General features: G+C 39.2%; 1 long non-coding RNA gene across 2 annotated transcripts in view; it reads left to right on the top strand.

Annotated features, from left to right (window-relative positions):
• Positions 1-24003, top strand: part of LOC139778356 (uncharacterized) — a 58454-nt gene that overhangs the window by 11077 nt on the left and 23374 nt on the right. Inside the window, exons 2-5 of one of the 2 annotated variants that reach the window (XR_011719552.1) lie at positions 2502-3087; positions 7143-7249; positions 9304-9394; positions 14809-14997. This is a non-coding gene — a long non-coding RNA (uncharacterized lncRNA). The remainder of the gene's footprint in view (positions 1-2501; positions 3088-7142; positions 7250-9303; positions 9395-14808; positions 14998-24003) is intronic. The other variant, XR_011719553.1, reaches the window with a different exon arrangement.

Genomic DNA, 24003 nt, shown 5'->3' on the forward strand with positions numbered 1-24003 from the left:
ATAATTTTTGAAAAATTATATATTTGCGCTGGTTATGACATATGTAGATTATATATAACACTTACATCAAATTAAGAAGTAGTCTACCACGTAAGGCAGTTGGCTCACGATCCAGAGGTCCCGAGTTCGAATCCCACCAAGATAAGTGTGTTTTTTAAATACGAGAAAATATTTATAATCATAGACTGCATCTTAAGAAACAAATTTAGTTAAAAAATAGTAATAAAATTTCAAAATAAATAATTTTTTTTATGTCGGGTGAATATCGGAAATCAGTGTCGGCTCGATACTGGCTCGATACTGGCACGTAGGGTGAGTGCACCAGTGAATAAACGATTAAGCGCACGGTCAGTTTTGGGAAAGGTTTTCTTTGTACTGGATGGTTATGGACTGACAAAACCAATTCTATTCGACATATTATATCCTAAATATTTGGATTAGATTGTTAAAACGTATTATTCGAACAGAAATATATATAAAAAACCCTATTGAAAGTGAAAATAGCAGTTCCCCCAGTAATTGAACACTCGGACCCAATCAATGAACAGCCTCTGCACCAGTAATTGAACAGACCAATCCAGTGAATAAACAGCAAAATCCAGTGAATGAACACTATCAAATAAAGTAGTTATAGGTATTAACGTATCATTTATTTCGCAAGATTTTATACATAAAGTAGGTATCTGCAGTCTTAACAGTAATAATTATCAAACATTTTTCAATAAAGTTATATAACAAAAGTAATATTTCATGTCGTTCATTTACTGGAATTACGGATTCCAATGAATGAACGCCGTCGTTTTCATGTCGTTCATTTACTGGATTTACATATTCCAATGAATGAACGGTGCAGTTCATTCACTGGAAAAATCGCGGTTGTCAGAACCAGTAAGTAAACATTGAGTTTGAGAGTATTTTGAGGTTAAATAGGATCATAAAAATTGTGCAAAACGAAGGTTTAGGCATCTTATTGATCAGAGAAAACAATATCATGACTTGTTCGACACTTCTTAAGTAAATAATATTACCTATAAGTGAAGAGGGGAAGCGATCATACTTACTATTTTTATCAATTTCACGCGATGGGCCGCACACTCTCGTCGAAAACAATTTATTATATCTCTTCACGAGCGAACTTCACGTATGTGACGAGTGATGCTGCTACATAACAATACATAAATTCCGCTTCAAAAAAGTGCGGAAACTAAAGACTACACTGACACCTTATTTTTTCGAGAAAAACGTAATACTGTTCATTCACTGGTGCACTCACCCTAGCATTGGACCGATGTCGCTGACCAGTATATTAAAATTTTCTCTGGAAGGCCTTAAGAAAGCATGAATTGTAATTCTGGTCGAAATAAGGCCTTTTTATCAAGGCCTGAAAAACTTTCCTTATAAGGGCCCGAAAAACTTGCCTTATAAGGGCCCGATAAACTTTCCTTATAAGGGCCTGAAAAACTTTCCTTATAAGGGCCTTGTAAACAATTTGTTACATGCCATATAAGGGCCTTATCATTTTGCCTTACAAGGCCCTGATTTATATTCAGGCCAGCTAGTCGGGCCCTTATTAGAGCCTTATGAACATTTCTACACGGGTAACGCGAAAATACGAAATTCTCGTAAGTAACAACGCAAGGTGCTAGAACTAACGCGAGAACACGAAATTACCGCGAGTAACAACGCAAAATACTATAACTAACGCGAAAACACGAAATTACCGCGAGCGACGGAGGAACGCAATAATGAACGCGAATGCCATTCTAACGCGAATCGTATCCTAACGCAAACACGGGCTGAACGCAATCACTCGCACGCGAAAATCAAACGGGACACAATAATAAGTCACCGCGAATCATACGTTAACGCAGGAAACAGCCCAACGATTATTTTCTAACGCACTTGACATCCTAACGCCAAAATCCACCGAACGCGAGGAACATTCCAACGCGAATAATCTCTGAACGCACTCATTCCAGCGCGAGAAACGACCAAGTGCAATTAGGAATCTAACGCGAATAATATCTCAACGCAAGTACCAGCGGAACGCAATTACTTCAACGCGAAAAATAACCGAACGCGAATGATACTCTGACGCGAATATCCTAATGCACGAAATTGCCGAACATGAAATATGCGAACGCCATTACTGCCGCGTGTGGAATCTAAGTCCCGACCGTGCGAGTTACGTCGCACAAGGAAACGCGCGGTCGCGAACGCGAAGGTCGCGAGAAGTGGCGAATTCCCGATATCGGAACTCGTCATCGACGCATCGGCCGCGATCTCCAGAGGCTCCCAACTTTCGGTCAAGATCCCTTGGCCACGAGACCATTCCGGTGCCCTTCGCTATTGTTCTCGATCGCGAAATCTACGCCTGGTCGGCGAGCCACGTCGACATTGAATTATTCCCGAGCGAGAGCGCAACCCGGAGGGCGGTATCGTGGCTTTACATGCTGAATATTACCGAGGCAACCTCACCGTTCTTCTGCTCTCCCTGGAAGCTCCTCGCCGTTGCCCCAAGGGTCAGGAGAATCGCCAAGAGAATCGTCACGATACTCGCCAAGAAAATCGAGTTAATCTCGCGACGGACTGTGTTGTGTGATGTTACTGATTCGTGTTGCGCCGAGTGAGAATAGAGATTAGGTATGGCAATAGTTGACAAGGTAGATCGCAAGGACGACAGGAACGTAGAACGCAAGGATGAAAGGCACGCAGATCACAGGAACGTAGAACGCAAGGATGAATGGCGCGCAGAACAAGGATGTCTAACGCGCAGGTCACAGGAACGTAGAACGCAAGGATGAATGGCGCGCAGAACAAGGATGTCTAACGCGCAGATCACAGGAACGTAGAACGCAAGGATGAATGGCGCGCAGAACAAGGATGTCTAACGCGCAGATCACAGGAACGTAGAACGCAAGGATGAATGGCGCGCAGAACAAGGATGTCTAACGCGCAGGTCACAGGAACGTAGAACGCAAGGATGAATGGTGCACAGATGATCTCGTTGAGCTGAGCGGTTATCAAGGAAATAGCGGTAATCTCAAAAGCGGTGTATCAAATAGTCGCGGGTATCAACAGAATAGCGTAAGTCAATGGTCGCAGTTCTCAGATCAGAGTAGCGTATGTCAACAGTCCTTCGAAATCTCGCATACAGCCTCGTGCTGTTCATCACCACGTAAAAGGCCTGAATTCTCAGCTAACCCCGCGGTAATCCTGGCTGATCGCAAAGCCCTCGCGGTAATCTCGCAACATCGTGTTGCCACGCATTGCATCAACTTCGTGTTGATCGCAAAGCCCTCGCGGTAATCTGCGGATATCTCGTTCGAAGCGAATCTCCGTTCTTCTCACAACCTTCTCGTCAGTATACGCAAGGAATCTCGAATTACCGTGAACAGCGCCGGGATAAACATGTAACATTCGCAAGAGATAATTAACTCACGTTCGTTCGCATATGAAAATACTCGTATATGGTGAACTTCACGCAATGAAAAAATAACGGAATCGCCTGCATAGAAACAATGTCAAAAAGAAATAATGCACGTACGCATAGGGAACATACCGGGTCACTCATACATGGATACGCGCAATGAGAAGAAACTGAGATCGTGCGCGCGAATATTTAGCACCACGTCGACCACGTAGCCGACGTAGCCGCGCGGTAAATAATTGCAGGACCGCCGCATAACCGTCACTCGAATCACCGCTGCAATCGGATCGAGCAAATCAAACCTGAGGCTCCTCTCGAGGTCGGAAGCAACGATGCTAGAACTCTTGGGCGTCTCGATGTCACATCAGTTAGGAGTAATTAGGCAGGATGTAAAAGTCGGGGGGTCAGAGCGTCCCGTCCGGCTCCGTCGATCCCCGCCGCCACGGTTCCGTTGAAACTCCGTCCTCCGCTCGATGATTCCAAAAACGTCTCCTCGCTCCGGGATGCGAACAGCACAATAAACGTCACGCGCACTCAATCTGTATCGCCTCACTCCCTTTTCTTTTTCGATGTCGATTCCAAAAAACCCGCGAGAACGAAAACGATCAGGCAACACAAGAAGAAGATGACGAATAATAAAACAAAACGGTTGCTAGGGCCGATGCTTCACCGTTGTCGCGCTCGTTAATCGTCGCGCCTTTCCCGATCGCGCTCGCGACGTCTGAGCCGGTATTACGGCGCTTATTTCAAATCGTCGCTTAGTCGATTTCGAAACAGACTGTTTCAACGCGTGTATCGGCTGTCGAGGACGATCCAGGCAGGAGTTATCCCGAAATTTCGCTCGATGGCGGAATCGATTGCGCGCCCCACCCCGCACGTACGCAGCCGCTCGACGCTAACGCGCGGACCAATTAGGGGCGAGCCCGCAAGCTCGCGACGTATCCTTGCGCAGGGCCGACAATTCTGGCTCCCGCAGGGCGCTTAAGGTTTCCTCGCGCGCACGATGATTTCGCCGGGATCCTTCCCGGTAGGGGACGAGACGCTAATGTCCCCGTGTTTCTCGTTTCGGTCCGGGAATGGTGGCCATCCATCCCGGAGTCCTTTTTGCAGGTGAGGAGGGAAGGCGAAGTTCATTCCGCCCCGGCGTCCCGGGGTCCTGCCTCTACGGGTCCGTCAGTCACCGTATCACGCGCCGCGCGCGTGTCCTTCCGCGCTCCCTTGCGCCCGCCGGCCGGCGAGTCTCGCCGCGGTCCGCTCGCGTCAATCGATATTTTGGCTCGATTCCCTTCGGTCGACTCAGCACCTTAGGATCCGCTGCATCTCCTCGGGAACTCCAGTCTCAGCTCGGTGAGGCGCCACGTATCAATACAAAATAACAAAAGAAAGGATCAAAATACGGAAACGCAATTATAATTATGCCCCTGGAGATCTCTCGCTCTGACTCTGTGAACCGTCCTCGGGCGCGAAACGAATAATTATCGAAAACCCGCGCTTTGTGACGGCGGCGGGGCGCCGCCACAATGCAGCGAAACTGCAACGTCACAGTACGTATAAAATAAGCATACAGCGCACTCGGGATTACAAAAAAGAACAATGTTGTGCTTTCAGAAATGAGCCTAGAAGCTTTAGTATAAGAGAATTTGTCTGAAAATCTCATATGTATGTATGCGTGCGGAGTAGTATTGCGTGTAGCGAGAGATGGCGCAGCAATCGAACAAGGACAGATGTCATTTCGTTAGACAAAGACAGATATAGAGAAAACAAAATTAGAAATGTTGACATTATCGACATCGAGGAAGTTTGGCCGTCACTCCAGCATCCCCTTAAGCCTCTTACGGTTTCTAAGAAATATTAATATTTCTTAGAACATAAAGAATTAATTCTTTATGTTTGCTTTTTTCTTTGGAAAAATATCAGTAAAGATTTTTTAGAAGTAATATATTTTAATTTTAACGTCGTAAAAATTATTAGGTATTTGACAGAGTGCGCCAGAATTTTGTTCGACGATGCAATGCTTGCATTGAATGTGGAGGTTGCCAATTCGAATACTTTTTGTAAATTTAGTTTGTAAGTTAATGTAATCCTTAAGAAAACCTTAATAAAAACATAATAAAGGTAGTGGAAGAGTAGCACACACACACTATTTCATTGGTACATTATTCCATACATTCAAAGGCTTGTACTGACTCAGGATTACTTCGGGGAACAAAGGTCCTTTTTCAAAAATTGTTCTATTTTGACCCCTTTATACGCTCCTTAAGCTCCTTGGCAGTAACCTTTTGAATCACTCTTATATCCCGGACAGCATCATGTCGCGACATAAGACGTCTTATGTTTTGGACTTGTATGCTGTCTGCCTGGTGGAAAAATGTCTCAGAATTTTTTATATTATTAATAAAAATGTCTATAAAAATTTTCAGACTTTGCTCAGAATTTTTCAGATTTATTTATACAAATTGGAACGTTTTTCGAAAAATTTCGGATTAAATAAGAAAATATTTCAGATTTTTCCCGCCAACATGTACCTTTATAGAAATTTGAGAAAATCTGTACACTTTTTATCAGAAATTTTCATACATATGGACACTGAAATATTCCGAAAATCCCCATTCAATTATGTTCGGGAGCCGATTTCGACGAGATCGTCCCGATTGAATTGCCGGGATACGCTCAGAGATGAGCGCGAAGACAGTCGGTTGCGCAAATCCTCAGATTCGCTGAAGGATCGTGAGCGGAAAAGAAACTTGAGAGTTCGTGTCGTTGTTAACAAAAACGTTTATTTTCGTGCACAAGGTGGAGCAAGGCGACGCCCGGAGCAATTCGCGTACACGCGGAGATCTTCGGATCCGTCCTTATGACTCGGCCGTTCCGCGAATCGGATCTTAAAGTCGGAGATCTTGAAGTCGGAGATCTTGCAGTCGGAAATCTTGCTCGCGGCCGGCGGAGATCTTGATCGCGAGGCCGAGGACGAGCGCGACAGTGATACGGGCGTCAACTCACACAGATTTTACCGCACGCAACAATATTCGGAATCACAATACAACTTTTACCGCGCGCAGACAATATTCAGTTTCAGTCTCACACAAGTTTCAGCGCACGCGAATAATGTTCAATTTCAATGCCGCAGAACAACGAACGACACGAGCTTTTATGAAAGATCGCCAGCTCCCGTACGAACGAGCCGACGATTCAACGTCTTCTGCCTGCTCCGATAGGCTATTCGGCGGTCGCGCCGTGCAAAACCGGAGAACGAGAGTATTCGGCCAATCGCGGGGAGCGTGACTTTATTTTCCAGCGTTGTTTTTTCTTTACAGGATTTCTAATGCTCGCGCGTCGAACACGTGTTCCCGAGGTGCGGTGCCTCGACGAATCATCGCGCGCGACGCTTTTCGAGGCGCGTGATCACGGCTCACGACGAACGTGGCCGGGCTACGCATTTCGAGCGTTTAATAACACGCGAAATATTTCGGTTTGACTTTCAAACAAATTATTTCTGAAAGTATCTGAGTAATTTTATTTATATATTTTTTTCAGAATTTTTTATTAGTCTTTAATTCTTTCAAAATTTCCGAGAAAATATGAGAAATTTTTTCATCAGGGTGGGATATTATGTACAATTAGAATATACGTAATCTATATTTCTGTAATAATGACATATCTATAAATAAGTAATCTCATGAAAAAGTATTTCTATTAGATATATTATTTTCAGAACTTCTGGATTATGTATTCAAGATAACAGAAGATTACTCATCTCCTTTCCAAGTTTGGTTGGGCAGCAAGTTAATCATTGTAATATACGAACCAGATGACGCAAAAGTAAAGAAAAACATTCACTGTAACATAATGCTTCTACTACTAGGTGCGCAACTAAGTTTCCGGGTTTTTTTGATCAATAAAAAATGGAAAATTTCAAGAGAAATACAAAAAATGGTTTATTCAAAGTATCGTCCCTCGCTAGCTATACATTTTCGCCATCTCTCTGGCAATACATGAATACCGCGACAATAAACCATTCATCCAACCAATTTTGCACTTCTTCGAAATTGGTCAAGTGTAGCCCAGCCAAGCCATGCGCCATCGACCGGAACAAGTGATAATCGGAAGGCGCCAGGTCTGGCGAATACGGCGGGTGCGGTAGCAGATCCCATTTCAGCGTTTTGATGGTGTCCTGGACGATGGAACTGCGATGGCACGGAGCGTTGTCGTGCTGCAATATCACTCGTTCGTGTCTCGTGTCCCATTCTGGCCGTTTTTCGAGCAATGTATGGTTTAAATTGATCAGTTGTTGTCGGTAGCGATGCCCATTGACAGTTTCGCCCGGTTTCAGCAGCTCATAGTACACGATTCCTTTCTGGTCCCACCAAACGCAGAGCATTGTCTTCTTTCCAAAACGATTTGGCCGTGCCGTCGATGTTGATTCTTCACCAGGTGAAAGCCACGATTTTTTGCGTTTGGGATTCTCTAAATATATCCACTTCTCATCGCCAGTAACAATTTGATGAAGAAAACTCTTTCTTTCATGCCGCAAAAGCAAAATTTCGGAAGTGGCTCTTCGATTTTCCATCTGTCTCTCACAAGGGAACCTCGCGAAGTGGAAAATTCTGATTTTAATGAAACTTTCCACACATGTAGGGGGAGTAAAAAGATGAATTTAGATATTTTTTGTAGCGGCCCAAAAACGGTTTTAAGGGGTGAAACCACTGCTCATATGTAGAGCGGTTTTTTGCTTTTCTCGATATATCTCGAAAAATATTTGAGATATCAAAAAATGTTTCAAATAAAAGTTTTATAGTAAAATCTCCTCTATTCAACAACATTAATATAATATTTTTTAAAAATAATTTTTTAAACAAAACTTTTTTTTTCAAAATTTTGTTAATGTTGTTGAATAGAGGAGATTTTACTATAAAACTTTTATTTGAAACATTTTTTGATATCTCGAATATTTTTCGAAATATATCGAGAAAAGCAAAAAACCGCTCTACATATGAGCAGTGGTTTCACCCCTTAAAACCGTTTTTGGGCCGCTACAAAAAATATCTAAATTCATCTTTTTACTACTCCTACATGTGTGGAAAGTTTCATTAAAATCAGAATTTTCCACTTCGCGAGGTTCCCTTGTCAGTCAACTAATGCGGCACCCATTTTCCTTCCTTTTGAATTTTTCCCATGGCATGTAAACGTTTGGAAATACCTTGGTGAGTCATGTTTAATGCCTCCGCAAGTTGATCTTGTGTTTGCGTATCATCTTCATCCAATAACGCTTGCAGATCGGCGTCCTCAATTGTTTTTGGTCTTCCGGAGCGCTCCTTGTCCTCAGTGTCGAAATCGCCACTTCTGAAGCGTTTAAACCAATCTTCACAGGTAGTTTTCGATGGTGCATGTTCGCCGTAGGCCTCCTCAAGCAAACGACGTGCTTCAGCTGCATTTTTTTTCAAGTTAAAGCAGAAAAGCAAAGCTTCCCGCAAATGCTGTTTATTTGGCACAAAACTCGACATCTCCGTTGTTAGAAAAAATATTTTTGCGTTGCGATATGTGTTTATATAACGACTGGTTATTGTTAACAGATGTCCAAGCTATAACTTCAGACAACTTCAGACATGTAAGTCGAGTACATGTGTTATTGGTGCCATCTATGTGTGAAACCCGGAAACTTAGTTGCGCACCTAGTATATCTAAATAAGTAGCTACTTAAAACTACTTTACATCAATTATACATATATATGTATATATAATATATTTGTAATTCACGTTAACTAACCACAAATTGATTTACAATTGATAAAATATATGTTAATTACGTGAACGAAACAAACGCGCGCATGTTACTACAATTCAGTGAAAAAATTAATAATCTTTTGATATTGCAGACTATCTTACACAGCAGAAATTGTATGGATAAAAATATGGCTTATAAATTATTTCAACCAGTATTTGGTATGGGAATGTTCACTGCTCCTAGTAAGATGATATTTACAATAAGCAAGAAAACACTAAACTCTAAGTGCTTTTTATAACTATTTAATTAGTGGCTTTCTTTGTAATTAATTAAAAAGAGTAATTAAAATTTGTTTTATTATTGTTTCATAACCGTTTATATTCTAGAGCTACATTTGGGGCATTATTTATGCAGTAATCCACCTCAAAATTTCAAAGTTTTCCAATTATATTGAAATTTGCACAAATTGTAGTCCTATCAAAACTAAAATCATTGCCCAAATTTTTTTTACTCACGTTCAATGGATTGTCTACTTACAGGGGCTTGGATTTTTATTATTTGGGCCGTCGCGTCCAACTTCAAACGCCGATAAATTCCAATAAATTACTCCAATTTTAAAAAACAAGTAGCGATTTTAAAAAGTCTTTGTACGTCCTTTAATGTTATATATAAAATCAGTTTTTTAAAAAGTCAAATCTTACTTGAGATTTTTGAAGGTTAAAATAAAAAAAGATTTTTCTCTTTAGACCTCTTCGATTTTCTTCGAAAAAAATCTTAAAAAAGTAGGATTCTTTCCCTTTAAAACTATTCCAGGATCAGGATTAAGCCGACTTTTAGTTTTCGAGATAGAGAGAATTTTAGGAAAACCGTCATGCTTTGTAGCTGAGAAATATCTTTTAAATTAATCTAGATCCTAGAACTGTAGTACCTAATTTAACGTTGGACGCGACGACCCAGATGATAAAAATTCAAGCCCCTGTAAGTAGACAATCCATTGGACAAGGGTCAAAAAATTTGGACAATGATTTTAGTTTTAATAGGACTACAATTTGTGCAAATTTCAGCATAATTGGAAAATTTTGAAAAGAATCCCGCACGATTTATATGAAAAAAACGTTTTTGGTCAATTTTTTTGAATTTTTAATATGTGTAGTACCTACTTGTGTCCCTGATGAAAAGTTTTAAATTACATCAACTTTCTATAATTAGTTTCTGAATTATTGGCATTTGAAATTGACATTTACAAGACCGTCCGTACATTTGTCTACATGAATTTGCACTTAATATAGCAAATAACTGTTAATATAGTAAAAACATGAATAAAAGCCATAAATTTTCATAGAAAAAATGCAATATGGATTAATTGAATAAAAATCATGCACCCTATTTTTATAGACTTACAAGGGAACGTTTGGAACTCACCGGTCTCTCATCGATTTTCATGGGCTTTGGATATGTTGTAGAGCAGAGAAAAATAACACGTATTTTTTTTTATAGGCTTCGAAGTTTGTTTAGAGGTTGAAACAACCCCTTGAAAGAAATTCCAGCATGTATTTGATTGCGAGTGAATGTCTCTGAAACCGTGAGGTATATGAAAAAATGTTTTAGACAAAAAGGTTACAGTATTAAGTGATCTCTGTAATCGTGTATTTAGATTTTTTTAAGTTTTATATGTGTCTTTATTTCAGCTATACGCCAAGAAAGGACTTGGTTTACAATTCCACTTAACTCACACATCCATCCACACATCAAACAACATTCTTCTTTACAAACAAGCCGCAATACATTATTATTTACATTATTATTATTTACAACCGTTATCTTTTTTGTAGTATTCCTCTCTCCTTTTCCATAATCTATTTAGCACCTTTCCTTTTTCCATTCTAAATTTGTCATCGCATATATTCTCTAATCGTTCTCCGTTATTCCTACCTAAATTCTCAAACCACATACTTGTGATGTTGCATTCGCTTATATAATGCTCTAAATTGTCCCTACCTGACTTGCAGAATCTACACTTCGTATCTTCTTCGTCAAGCCAGTATTTATTTGCGTCCTCGAAATTGCCGCACCTTAACCCTGGCGAAAATTAAGAAGCTTTATAAAGCGTTGACAACCGTTCAATGAGGGTTTTTTGAGAGTTTATACGCTTTCAAACTTTATAAGAACGCTTACACAACGCCGTTGGATTTTGAAGGCTTCCAGAACGCTTATAAAACGCTGTATATAACGTTTCATGAAAGTTCTAAAATGCTGAGGCAACGCTTTTCAGAGAACGCTCAATAAACGCTGCGTGCAGAGAGTTTGCTGTCAGATTTTTCAAACGTTTAGCAAACGCTTTTCCCAACGCCGTAAGACAAGCGTTTTCAATCCGTTCAGCAAACGCTCTTCCGATGGCGAATTGTAGAGGCGCAGTGAACGATTTGTAAGGCGTTAACGTAAACGGCTTGGAGACGCCCAAGAAACGCTTTTCCCGACTCCGTAACACAAGCGTTTTCCCTCCGTTCAGCAAACGTTCTTCTAACAATGCCGCTAGGCGGCGCATCTTTCTCGCGTTTAAAATACATCCAGCCGCGTATATAAGCAGACCCCCTGCGAGGCGAAAAGCAGATTTTAACATTTAACGCTCTTTACGCCGTTTCTTCTAACGACAAGAGTAAACGCTTGTTAAACGCTCAATAGAGGCTGCACGCAGTTTCCAATGATGAAAGCAAACGCTTTCGACTTATTAACAGAGGATCTCTAAATGTTTTAGGCCCGGTCTACAATGGATGTATTGTAGGTCGTAAGTCGTAAAAATTGGCCAATCACAGTTAATTATTCTTCGACCGCAAGAAGAACCCTAAAGCGATGCAATTTCCGCTTTTCAAACGCTTTGCAAACGGATTACTGGCCGTTTTCAAACGCTCAACAAACTCCCGTAAACGCTCACGTAAACGCTTAACAAACGCTTATAAAACTTCCTATTTTCGCCAGTCAATTTTACCATCGCTCTAATCTCGTCTCCTATTTTTACTTTATCCAAGTTCGGTTTTAATAAATAACTCGGTGTTTTGTTGCTCGCCTCTATCTCTTTGTACTTTGTATTATACCTTGCCTCTACTATTTTACTGTTTATTATTTGCCCTTGAATATCCTGTTCCCTTATTCTTACTAAGCCTTCAGTATTTTCTTCAGTATTAACGCCTACCTCGACTCCTGTTTCCCTCTAAACTCTCGCCTAATTTATCCGCAACTCTCACACGCATGCACAACACACTCGCTCCACTAACCAAGTCCTAGATTTTTTTAAGTTATATGTTTGCAAAAATAACACTGAAGGGTGAATGCTACTTTCAAATGCCTGTAACTCAGAAACTAATCATAAAAAGTTAATAAAATTTGTTACTTTTTATCAAATACACAAGTTCTACAACATATTAAAATTTCAAAAAAATTGACCGAAAACGTTTTTTTTCATATAAATCGTGCGGGGTCTTTTGAGATGGATCACTTCATAAATAATGTCCTACTTATAACATATTAAGAATGCACCATAGGTAAATATATTATGGATATATATATATTTACTTTTATACTATATTTTACTTATATTAATTATAATTTCCAATACATAGGGTGCTACAGAAGTTTTGCAACACTACTATACCTTTCAACATTCATTTGAAGTAGACTCCGCCACATTAAACACACTTTTCCATATGGCGAAGCCAGTCGGTGAACCAACGTTGCCAGATTTCCTCCGCGAGATCGGCCCACCACGAGCTACTGTTAAAGACTGACAATCCTGAGTAAATTTTCGTGACTACCAAAAGAGCCTCGGAGGTAATTGAAGACTGACATTATCGACTATTTTGGCTGTTCCGAACATAAATCTATCAACAGAAATGTACAAATCTTATAAAGATGTGTACATTTCTGACACTGTTTTATCATCAGAAATGTATAAACCTTAAGATTTGTACATTAAATATAAGGCGTGAAAAATAAAACAGAACTTATCATATGTGTTACCATGAGTAATTTTTCAAGTCACACTAACTCCCGTAAGATCGGTTTGTATAATAGTATCTCGTCGGTGGTCCCATACTGCCAAAAGCTCGCTGTCGCTGGAAAATTGCCTGCCCTTTTATAGCCGTTTTATAACTTCAGGAAACAATCCAAAGTCACAAGAGGCAAAGTTTGGACTGTATAGAGGGTGACAGAGTAGGGTTAGTCCAGATTTCGCCAAAAAGGTCACAGTAGTCTTCGTTCGATTTATGCCGATGCGTTGTCATGGTGGAAAAGCCAAGTGTCGAGGCGAGAGCTTGATCGCAGGTTTTTGAGTGCTTGAATCACTCTTGGCTACTTATAAATATCAGGAAAAACGGTTACTATGCACTGTGACTCTAGTACAACACGTTGCATGAGGCCACGTTTTCCTAAGAATACTGCGATCATTCTTTTTTTTTACAAATCGGGATTTCAGACTTCCATTGGTGTATCCTCGTCTTCAAAGAGCCAGACCTTGCTCTGTAACTTTGTTGGCATGTCATAATAGTAGGGTTATGTGGGGTGATGTGCAACACTTTCACGCATTGCTCGGAAACATATCCAAAAATCAAATTCTTGAATATATCATGGCTGTATAATGTAGAGGAAGTAAAATACTAAAATTCTGCGTGATTAGATTTTCAAAATTTTAAATTTTTCCTAAAAATTTTTCGAGTTTTCAAAAACGTCTGTTTTAGCATTTTCAAATTTTCTTGGGGTGATGTGCAACACAGGTAAAATTAAGGTAAAAAATGCATGAATATCGACATCAATCGACTTAAATGTTAAATTTGGGCTTCTTAAATACAAATTAATCGAAATCTGGTGAACAAAAAATTTCACTGTGTTGTAATCGACCTGAAAAAAAAAAATCATTTTTTATTTGATTTCTTATTTATTTATCGCTTAAAAATTAATATAATGAAAGGAAAAACGCAAAACTTTATTTTTCATCATCTGAATCGCAGTTGTCACAAGTAAAATAGTTGCGACCTTGCATTCGACGAACTGTAGGTGCACCAATCTGGATAAGCTCCTCTATCTGCCTGTAGGTGATACGTCTACTTTCTTGCAGTAGTTTTTTCTATTGCCGCGATATTTTCTGACGTCACAGCTTCTGCCGGCCGGCCTGTGCGTGAGTCATTCTTGAGAATAAACTCTCTTTTTTTAACCTGCTTGTATATACCATCGGAAATTCGTCGTCCAATGTGGGCAACTTCTCTCCAAAGCTTGAGACATTTCTTTTACACACTTGTCTACAGACAAACCACATAAAAAGTTATAACGAATACTCGTACGGTACTCTTTTGTTCACGACAATATTTTTTAATCTTTCCTCGCTGTTTGCTCGGAATGTACTGCAGGCAAGATCTCGATGCGATTTCTAATTTTGAACGCTTTTTTGAATGCAACAAGGCTCCCGTTCCGTCCCGTTCCGTCCAATAGATGTATTGGTTTTGCATATTGCAAAATTTTCGTAGCACCCTATGTATGATTTAATACTAACTGTTAGCAACGCCAATTTCTTGAACCATTTCTTTATATCTCTAATACTATTCTCTTTTAAATATTGTGATATTGTTTATTATATATTGTTTTTAGCCTTTTATAATAATTATTTCAGAATCTATATGGACTCGAATGCAGAAAATGACTGCACCAACATTTAGTTCACACATGTTGAAAAATTTCTTTAATATATTTGTTGAACAATCTATAAGATTTACACAAAAATTAGAAAAAGATGGTTTAAATGGAAACGAAATTGTCTTTCTAGAACACATATCAAATTGTACTTGGAGAATAGCATGTGGTGAGAACATATAATTTGATATATTTACAAACTATTAACATATAATGAAATTTTTTCAATAAGACTAGCACCACAGACGCGCGCTTCGCGCGCGCTATTTAGCTTTAACATTATGCTATTACTATTACACTATTAATTTCTTGATACACACAACTGTCAAAATATACGATAACAGTTGCAAATGAAGTAAGCGCAGCGAGAAAACCAATCAGCATCGCGGAAAAGCGGCAACAATAAATTCGACTATCGACTTAACATGCCTTTTTTTAGAAAGAATTACATGATTTTTTTATGTATTAACAATATAACAGTTTTCTTATTAAATGAATACTTGTAAATTCTTTTAATCTGAAGGTAAGAATAATTTAGTATAATAAGAATATTTTAGTACATGTATATAGAAAATAATTTTTTTATTTTTATATGTAATACACACTTCAAATATTTCGTATATAGGGTGATTCAGAACCTCTGCGACAAACTCTGAGGAACAATAGATCTCGTAAAGAGGACCATTTTCTGTAAAGCAACTCATGTTCTCTGACGCGTCGTTTAGGAGCTACGCGACCGCGCATACAGGTCTTAGGTGACATTTATTACAATTATGAGATGAATTATTTATTTATTGTTTCAAGTTCACTTGCAGACAGTTTACAGAAAGTGTTCAAAGTGTCTACTTCGAACCTGATTGCATTCTGCGCTACAGTTGGCCGCAACATGACCTCGAATGTTCGATAGAGTCCGACAATCAATATTACGACGGTGTCATGAATGCAATCAGGTTCAAGGTAGACACTTTGAACGCCTTCTGTAAACTGTCTGCAAGTGTACTTGAAACAATAAATGTATAATTTATCTTATAATTGTAATAAATATCGGTAAATATTTAGTATTAAGGGGATCCTATAGTGGCAGTAGTTACCGATATTTCTTAATTAAAAGAAATCTTTGAATTGGCTTTACAGAATTGCAAAATTCTTGTACAGAATTAAAGTACGCACAAAAATCTAGTGCAGGACACACGATTTCATATCAGAAACGAAAAAAAATTAAAAATTTGGGCACATACAGCTGTCACCTGACGACAATATTTGCTTAAACAAAAATACTGCAGTTTATATATACAAAATGATACCCAATTGCACTAGGGACAACATGTAGGAACAATATCGTGCAAATAGAACTAAGATTCAAAGCCTAGAAAAAAAGATTTTCACTAACGCAGCTTTATTAATGTAAAGGCACATGTAGGTTGATAGGATAAGCAGTATTGCGTGTAGCGAGAGATGGCACAGCAATCGAACAAGGACAGATGCCTCTCGTTAGACAAGGACAGATATAGATATATAACATAGAAAACAGGATTAGAAATGTTGACATTATCGACATCGAGGAAGTTCGGCCTTCGCTATAGGATCCCCTTAAAAGGAAAAAATAAGAGTTTGAAGAAAAATATAGTAAAAGAGTTATATATTGAATAGAGCACCTGCATCGCATTGCCTAAAGAAAAGTTAGAAAGCACCTTAATTTCCCTTATCCGAAGGCTGACTTCAAAAACTTCTCCTCCTAGGATCAATACTTTCTGAGATAATTGGCAGAGATAATTCGCAGAGATAATTGGCACACGAAATAAAATTCATAATAAAACCTATATATGCATGTATATGTATATATATATTTTTATATAAATAAAACTACTTTTTTATGATAATTAGTGTAGTGCATATTTATTGAAAATAAATACATAAAGTTAACTTAAGTTAAGTTTACTTAAAGTTTTTTAAAGTTACTTAAAGTATTTTAAAGTATTATAAAGTATACTAGCCGTAATAATAGTATACTAATAGTATAATAGTAGACTAATAGTATACTGACAGCCGAGCGTAAAGTTTTCTTTAAGTTATTAACCTCAATAAAAACTTTATAAGCAAGTCGCAAATATACTTTAAATTTACTTTTAACAAACGTAATACTTATAAATATACTTTAACTTTACTTTTTATAAAGGTAATACTTAAAGCTGATTTTAACTTATGCGTGTTGTTTCAACAGTATACTTAAAAAGACAAGTTCCCTTTTTCACCACACTTGCACCACACGAGACATTAAGAAATATTATATCATATATTCAATTCAAAATTTTATTACTCTTTTTAAACTGAATTTGTTTCTTAAGATGATTTTTGGAAAATTATATATTTGCGCTGGTTATGACATATGTAGACTATATATAACACTTACATCAAATTAAGAAGTAGTCTACCACGTAAGGCAGTTGGCTCACGATCCAGAGGTCTCGAGTTCGAATCCCACCAAGGTAAGTGTGTTTTTCAAATACGAGAAAATATTTATAATCATAGACTGCATCTTAAGAAACAAATTTAGTTATAAAATAGTAATAAAATTTCGAAATAAATAATTTTTTTTTATTCCGGGTGAATATCGGAAATCAGTGTCCTCTAGTATTAAGAGGACTGCAATCTTAAGTCTAGTGTCTCATGGTTAGAGGATATTCCTCTAGATTTTAAAATATCTTCTTGAGACCGTATTTCAGAGGAAAATCCTCTAAAATCAAGCGGGAGCCACTAAATGACAGAATATTTTTTTGGGGTGATTAATAGTAATTGCATGAGTTAACTTAAAGTAACCTTTAAAGTATATTATAGAAATACTTAAAGTTTGGTTCGAAATCACTTCTAGTTTATCAATAGTTTATCAATAGTTTATCAATAGTAATTTCTTTGGTAAACTTTCTAGTTTATTTTAAGTTTTTTTAAGTAAATTTTCCTAAGGGATTGCCTGAAATGAAAACAATATATCAATAACAACTTTAAATAAATGTGAGAATTAATATTACGGTAATCTTAATAAATATAATATTGTAATAAAGTTGATAGTACGTTTAAATTTTTATCTTAAAAACATTACAAGAATGATAGAAAAACCTTAGCGCAATGTTATTTGCAACGTTATGGCACTCCCATTTCAACATTACTGAAATTTCGGAATCGTGGTCAAAGTACGTTCATAATGATGTTCTATACAACATTAAGGGGGGATTCTAGTGTAACGGGTCAAAAAAATCGAAAATTTTTTTTGCATAAATTAAAAGTATAACATCTTAAAAATATGCTCCTACAGTTATAAAGTCGAATTCGCAAAAATAAAGAAGTTATAGCTCTGTTTAGTGAGACGCGTCAGAGTCCCAAACAGCAGGACGGATCGATATTTAGGGTCGGCTATTGTTATGTTTGGAATCTTTTGAAAGTATTTTTCTATTCACACACAAACACGTTTGTGTGTGTGTGTGAATCAAGTTTGTGCAGGCTACTGCAGGTCGATGAGCAGTTCAAGTCGATTCTTCAGCGATAAGTATCGTGAAACTTTATCTAAAACTTTAACGCGTTTTTCTCGAAACCATGTTTTTCAAGTTGGCGGGCGTGATAACTTGAGAACTAATAAACCGATCAACTTCGGTCAAGTTTTGTTCAATTTGTTATAAATTTCTCTAGGTACTATACCTATCATTTTATTTTTATTGCATTTATTTATAACATTTTTTGATCAATATATATGATCAAATTTATGTCAAAAAATAAAATTTTTTTTAAAACGCTATAACTTTTTTAATTTATTATTTTTTCTTTGTTAGGGAGGTATAGTACCAGCGGAAAATATCTAACTTTAAGAAAATATTTCGTTTTTTGCTTTCGGATAACCGGGAGGAACGTTACAACGCCCACCAATAGACGGGAAATCGCAGAGAGGGATCCAGATTATTTATTATATATTAAAATTAAATAAAGCAAATTGAAAATAACTAAAATTTTTTGATACCTTAAGAATGCCTCTTTTTATCTCAAAAAGTTTTATTTGGCTATCATTAATAGTTTTCTAGAAAAAAATTCTTAAAAATCGCTTATTTTTTGGCCTGTTACACTAGAATCCCCCCTTAAGAGGATGCTGTAGTGGCAGTAATTACCGACATTTTTTTGAACACACAAAACTTTGAATTGGCTTTACGGAATTGGAAAAACTTTTTTACAGAATTAAAGTACGCACAAAAACGGAGTGCGCTGCAGTCGATTTTACATCAAAAACGAAAAAAAAAATAGAAAAATTATAGTTTTGTTATCGATTTCTGCGGTTGACTCGTGACAACATTTGCTGCACATACAAATTTAGACTTTGTACGTATAAAATAAGCATACAGCGCACTCGGGATTACAAAAAAGAACAATGTTGTGCTTTCAGAAATGAGCCTAGAAGCTTTAGTATAAGAGAAAAATTTGTCTGAAAATCTCATATGTATGTATGCGTGCGGAGTAGTATTCCGTGTAGCGAGAGATGGCGCAGCAATCGAACAAGGACAGATGTCATTTCGTTAGACAAAGACAGATATAGAGAAAACAAAATTAGAAATGTTGACATTATCGACATCGAGGAAGTTCGGCCGTCACTCCAGCATCCCACCCATTATTGCTGGAAAATAAGAATTTTTCGTTCAATTTCAGAAATATTAGTAACATCTTCAGTGATTCATTCTGTGTATCAAAATATATTATGTTACTTTTTTACCTTTTAAGAATTTTTTCGTGTGCGGCGCCACAATCTTTAGAGTGATTTTTATTTTCTTATGTTGTCCCCCCTTATGAAAAAGTACACTCAACTTTGATGGTTAACACCCAAATTGAGAGTTAACACTCAAATTTGGGCGTAAGTTTAGTGTTTGTCATCAAAGTTAAATGTCATCAACACTTAAATTTAGGTGTAGATTGAGTGTTGACCATTAAGGTTTAGGTAAATTGTGGGTTTAATCCTCAATGATGAGTGCCCTGGCGAAAATAAGAAGCCTTATAGAGCGTTGACAAACGTTTGGTGAGGGTTTTCTGAGCGTTTATACGCTTTCAAACGTTGTAAGAACACTTACACAACGCTGTTGGGTTGTAAACGCTTTCGGAACGCTTATCAAACGCTGTATAAAACGTTTCGTGAAAATTCTGTAATGCTAAGCCAACGCTTTTCAGAGAACGCTTAGTGAACGCTAATACAACTTCGTATAGAGAGTTTGCTGTCAGACTTTACAAACGTTTATCAAACGCTTTTCCCAACGCCGTAAGACAAGCGTTTTCCCTTTGCTCAGCAAATGCTCTTCTAACGCGGCGAATTGTAGGGCGTTTGTGCAAACGGTTTGAGAACGCTTAAGAAACGCTTTATCCGGCGCCGTAAGACAAGCGTTTTCCTTCTGTTCAACAAACGTTCTTCTAACAATGCCGCTAGGCGGCGCATCTTTCTCGCATTTAAAATACATCTAGCCGCGTATATAAGCAGACCCTCTGCGAGGCGAAAAGCAGATTTTAACATTTAACGCTCTTTCCGCCGTTTCTTCTAACGACAAGAGTAAACGCTTGTTAAACGCTCAATAGAGGCTGCACGCAGTTTCCAATGATGAAAGCAAACGCTTTCGACTTATTAACAGAGGATCTCTAAATGTTTTAGGCCCGGTCTACAATGGATGTATTGTAGGTCGTAAGTCGTAAGAATTGGCAAATTACAGTTAATTATTCTTCGACCGCAAGAAGAACCCTAAAGCGATGCAATTTCCGCTTTTCAAACGCTTTTCAAACGGATTACTGGCCGTTTTCAAACGCTCAACAAACTCCCGTAAACGCTGTGCAAACGCTGTGAGAATGCTGTGCAAACTTTCAAAACGCTTAATACAAACGTCTTTCAAACGCTAAAGCGTTGCAATTTCTGCTTTTTAAACGTTTTACTGACCGATTCTAAACGCTCAACAAACTCCCGCAAACGCTCACGTAAACGCTTAACAAACGCTTATAAAACTTCCTATTTTCGCCAGGGTGTTTATTGGGAGTTTATTCTCAATGATAAGTGTAGGTTGGGGATTAACAATCAATGTTTAGTGTAGGTTGGAGATTGATCCTTATCGTTGGATGTACACCCTGGCGAAAATTAAGAAGCTTTATAAAGCGTTGACAACCGTTCAATGAGGGTTTTTTGAGAGTTTATACGCTTTCAAACTTTATAAGAACGCTTACACAACGCTGTTGGATTTTGAACGCTTTCAGAACGCTTATAAAACGCTGTATATAACGTTTCATGAAAGTTCTGAAATGCTGAGGCAACGCTTTTCAGAGAACGCTCAGTAAACGCTGCGTGCAGAGAGTTTGCTGTCAGATTTTTCAAACGCTTTTCCCAACGCCGTAAGACAAGCGTTTTCAATCCGTTCAGCAAACGCTCTTCCGATGGCGAATTGTAGAGGCGCAGTGAACGATTTGTAAGGCGTTAACGCAAACGGCTTGGAGACGCCCAAGAAACGCTTTTCCCGACTCCGTAACACAAGCGTTTTCCCTCCGTTCAGCAAACGTTCTTCTAACAATGCCGCTAGGCGGCGTATCTTTCTCGCATTTAAAATACATCCAGCCGCGTATATAAGCAGACCCCCTGCGAGGCGAAAAGCAGATTTTAACATTTAACGCTCTTTACGCCGTTTCTTCTAACGACAAGAGTAAACGCCCGTTAAGCTCAATAGAGGCTGCACGCAGTTTTCAATGATGAAAGCAAACGCTTTCGACTTATCAGGGCTGCGTTCGAAAACGTCACCCGAGTGCACACGAGTATACTCCCTTCTCTTTCTATCTCAGCGAGTTAGGAGAAGGGAGTATACCCGTGTGTACCCGGGTGACGTTTCCGAACGCAGCCTAAACGCTTAACAGAGGATCTCTAAATGTTTTAAAGAACTCTCAGCAAACGTCATATGTCATGTAAACGCTGTGCAAACTCTCAAAAACGCTATATACAAACGCTTTTCAAACGCTGCAGCGTTGCAATTTCCGCTCTACGAACTCTCTACTGACCGTTTCTAAACTCTCAACGAACTTCCGCAAACGCTCACGTAAACATAAAAAAAAAACGTTTATGAAACTTCTCATTTTCGCCAGGGCAACGCCCGATCGTTTCACATTAGATGGCGCGACGCGCGAGTCGCTACTCTCAAAGAGCCTCGTTAGGTGTCATGGCCGCACTTGCTTGCGTTTCTTCGAACGTGTCGAGTCCGTTATCTCTTTCTTGACGGATTGATCTTTGCGGCGCGTGTTCTGGAGACCAACCGAGCGAGAGTCGGATTACCAGGGAGAGCTCACCGCCAGGAAAGGGAGAGCTGCGGCAGCTAGCGTCCAAGAGGGAGGATCGAGGCGAGGAGTCCGGTTCAGCGAGCAGAGCCCTTAAGAGATTCTCATTGGGACGCCATATTTGTTACTTTCATTTGAGGGTTTATATTTTTAGCGTTTATACCGTCATTTTTAAGGATTAACCATTAATTGAAGGTTAAAACAACCTGTCTTCGACACGCGGATCTAGCTCGCGGCTGGGCGGGGTTCGAAGGAGGCGCGGAGGAACAGACGCGAGGCGAGGTTGGCAAAATGAAGCGTATTCCCAGGTGTAACAAAATAACAAGATTTTATTCGATAACAAATATTTGCGGTATTTACAACGGATTGATATGGATTTGATAACAAATGCTCGCGATATTTGCAATGGTTCGAGGTGCGCGAGATACAATGATCGGCGTGCCGCGGGCGGCGCGAAGTAAAGCGCGGTGCGCACGGTGCGCGGATACGGCGACGAGATCGCGGTAATTCGGCGCGTTAGGCGGCAGGATAGCTCTTGCGCGAGTCCGGCCACTGAGAAGCGCTCGGTGGAGGCAGAGTACGGAGGATCTACCCCCGAGGCAGGCTACAAGCGTCTAGAGACGGGGCGGTATCCGGCGAGAAGCGCTCGGTGGAGGCAGAGAAGCGCTCTGCCCCCGTTCGGATAACTCCGTGTGCAAGGAAGCCGGTCGTGTACCGAGAATCGCTCGGTGAAGACAGATTATGCCAGAGGCTCTCTACCTTCGTTCTGACTAGCGGGTGCATTGTGTAAGGAAGCTGGTCATGTTTCGAGAATCGCTCGGTGAAGACAGAGGATGCCAGAGGCTCTCTACCCTCGTTCTGACTAGCGGGTGCGGAAGTTCAGGATCGGTACGGTCGGTGAGCGTGGTGATCAGGACAATCGCACTTTGCGATTTTTTTTTTTTAATGGATCCTTTGTGTGACTAAAGCAGTACCCAGGAACAACGCCTATTACCTGCATAAAACATATGTGAATTAATATTTTACATACATATTACATTATGGAAAAGCGATTTATTTACCGAGTGTACTTGTTGGGAAAAAATTTGCAAAAAACCCATGACACATTGCCGATAGCGCTGGTTTTTATGAAAGGAAGATGGGAGAAGGGAAAGGAAAAGAAACTGTCTATGTTGAGTCGATATAATGTTTAGGTAACTTGCATCTAATGGTCATTGGAATTTCATCTGTGCTATAATTTCCAATGTTGCTAATGAGAGGGTTTTCGTGATCAGGTTTATAGACTTTAGCGATCATCCCATAAATAACTTTACTAACATACTCCACTTGTGTTTGCGTATGCAAATCAGCGATGCGCGTTCTAGGTATATTGATGATGATGCGAAAAAATTTGTTCTGCATGATTTGAATTCTTTTGATATGCGATTCGTGAGCTGCCGCCCAGACCTGAGCTGCATATAGTAAAACGGTTCTGGCACATGTCTTGTATAGCATAATTTTATATTCTAATATTTGAGATCACTCTTCCCATTGATAAGAGGATACAGCTTTCTAAGGGCTCCCCGAGCCTTACCGATCCTGTCGTCAATGGCAGGCCTCCACCTCAGTTGCGCGTCAATCTTAAGCCCAAGGGACCATAAAATTTTCCATCCTGATGGAAGGAGGTTTTGGAAATCTTTTACGAGTTACAATTATCGCCTCGGTTTTTTCATTGTTGATTGTCATTTTCCAGTCCCTAAAGAACTGAGAAATGACATCAACATGCCTTTGCAATCTGCTGACGAGCAAAGCCGGACTCCAAGAAGAAGTATACACGGCAGTGTCGTCAGCATAAACTGCCAATTCTGTGTTCGGG

This window comes from Temnothorax nylanderi, unplaced genomic scaffold (assembly GCF_030848795.1).
Source record: "Temnothorax nylanderi isolate EJ_2023f unplaced genomic scaffold, tnyl_v1.0 TNYL_tig0180_pilon, whole genome shotgun sequence".
Classification (NCBI taxonomy): Eukaryota; Metazoa; Arthropoda; class Insecta; order Hymenoptera; family Formicidae; genus Temnothorax; species Temnothorax nylanderi.